We start from the raw sequence: 2,132 nt of genomic DNA, 5'->3' as shown, positions 1-2,132 counted from the left end.
CCGGCCCCCGGCCCCCGGCCCCCGGCCCGGCCTAGCCCCTCTCGGCCGCCACCCCTGGCCCCCGGGGCCCCGGCCCAGCCTAGCCCCTGTCGACCGCCGCCCCCAGCTCCCGGGCCCCGGCCCCCTAGACCCTCTCGGCCGCCGCCCCCAGCTCCCGGCCCCCGGCCCGGCCTAGGCCCTGTCGGCCGCCGCCCCCGGCCCCCGGCGCGGCCTAGCCCCTGTCGGCTGCCGCCCCCGGCCCCCGGGCCCCGGCCCGGCCTAGCCCCTGTTGGCTGCCGCCCCCGGCCCCCGGCCCCCGGCCCCCGGCCCCCGGCCCGGCCTAGCCCCTGTCGGCTGCCGCCCCCGGCCCCCGGCCCCCGGCCCGGCCTAGCCCCTCTCAGCTGCCGCCCCGGCCACCGGCCCGGCCTAGCCCCTCTCGGTTGCCGCCCCCGGCTCCCGGCCCCCGGCCCCCGGCCCGGCCTAGCTCCTCCGCCTCGCTTCTGCGCCGAGCCGTCGCAGCCGCCTCGTTTCTGCGCCGAGCCGTCGCAGCCGCCTCGACTGAAGTCTGTCTTCTTTGCCAGGCACTTCAGGAGACACTCGGGCCAACTGTGCTCTTCTATGCGGGGTCCTCCTCGTCCATCGCCACATTGTCACTGGTATTCTGCTGCTGCTCCGCCTCTGGCCCCGCGGGGAGGATGCTTGTGACAGTGTGGAGCAGAGCTTCAATCTGCTCCTCTGTCAGCCGTTCCTCACTCTCCTCCACCATCAGCTGGATCTCAACAGCAGTCACAGGCCTGTGATTCAGCAGCTGAAGCTCTTCAGCTTTGGTCAACTTGTGGCTTTTCATTGCTGTGAGAAATTCTCTCACAATCTCAGGACTCTGGTGCCTGCATGGCGTTTTTGATATATATTTTAATGTTTCATATGTGATAGTATTCAAGTTCTGTTGCTCAGAACTGTGTTTATTCTTTCCACTCTCTTTACGCTGCTCTTTCAAATCAGTTAGTAACTGGAACACCTCATAGTTACTGAGCAGCGCAGCATTGGCATCCTTCCGTCTCCACCTCTTCGCCTCGAGTCACCAGCACACGCCGAGGTCCACGCCGCCCCGCCGCGGCTCCCGGTTCCGAGCCGAACGCCCTGAAGCCGGCTCCGCGCGCCGGGATAACAAACCTAGCAGCATATTAAAAAGCAGAGACATCACTTTGCCATCTAGTCATCTTGCCAAAGGTCCATGTAGTCAAAGCTATGGTTTTTCCAGTAGTAATGTATGGATATGAGAGCTGGAGTATAAAGAAGGCTGAGCACCAAGGAATTGATTCTTTTGAATTGTGGTGCTGGAGAAGACTCTTGACGAGTTTCTTAGACAGCAAGGCGGTCAATCCAGTCAATCCTAAAGGAAATTAACCTTGAGTATTCATTGGAAGGACTGATGCTGAAGCTGAAACTCCAATACCCATCATTTCATGTCAAATAGATGGGGAAAAAAAATGGAAATAGTGACAAACTTTATTTTCTTGGCCTCCAAAATCACTGCGGATGGTGACTGCAGCAGAAAAATTAAAGATGCTTGTAGAAGGTTCCTCAACTTTCTCTAATTCTTTTTTCATGATGAGATTAGTGCTATGAGTTACTGCTAGGAAGACCACAGAAGTAAAATAGCATTGTCATTACATCATAAAAACTATACATATTGTGAACATGATTTATGACTTCGATGTTGCTATTAATGTGATAATTAAATAAACAGATGACAGTTGATTGAAGCCAGATTCTCACTGTCGGAGTGGGAGTTTACAGATCAGCATGGAAAGAAGCTGGAATGATGCATGCGGTGATGGATTACAGACATAATAATAAACTCAAGTTTAGCTGAATATAAATACAGATGGTTACATACAGAAATATTTATAGATATGTGTATATATGCAGGTTTGTACAAACACATGTAATTTTTCTCTGTTAGCAGAGAAAGTTAAAAACAAACAAACAAATATCTCCTTGGCAAGGAGCACATCTGGTACCCAGATCTTGTTTACCTCTACCATTTTCCAATAAAAGCTACTAGGGCTTCCTGTAGAAATACCTGATTCTAAGACTAGGGTAGACAATATACAAGCTGAGCATATAGCATCTTGCAATGCGAGAAAGTA

At 53.9% G+C, this 2,132-nt stretch overlaps 1 pseudogene across 1 annotated transcript; it reads right to left on the bottom strand.

Moving 5' to 3' along the window:
• Positions 1–593: 593 nt before the first annotated feature.
• On the bottom strand, positions 594–1,135 carry LOC145523514 (DNA-directed RNA polymerase III subunit RPC9 pseudogene; annotated as a pseudogene). Its single transcript, XR_014066646.1, has one exon. The product of XR_014066646.1 is annotated as a DNA-directed RNA polymerase III subunit RPC9 pseudogene (transcript).
• Positions 1,136–2,132: the final 997 nt, after the last annotated feature.

This window comes from Giraffa tippelskirchi, chromosome 2 (assembly GCF_054371585.1).
Source record: "Giraffa tippelskirchi isolate mGirTip1 chromosome 2, T2T-mGirTip1v1.2.pri, whole genome shotgun sequence".
Taxonomy (NCBI): domain Eukaryota; kingdom Metazoa; phylum Chordata; class Mammalia; order Artiodactyla; family Giraffidae; genus Giraffa; species Giraffa tippelskirchi.
Note: the sequence above shows the minus strand (reverse complement) of the source record. Positions and strands in the feature narration are given on the sequence as shown.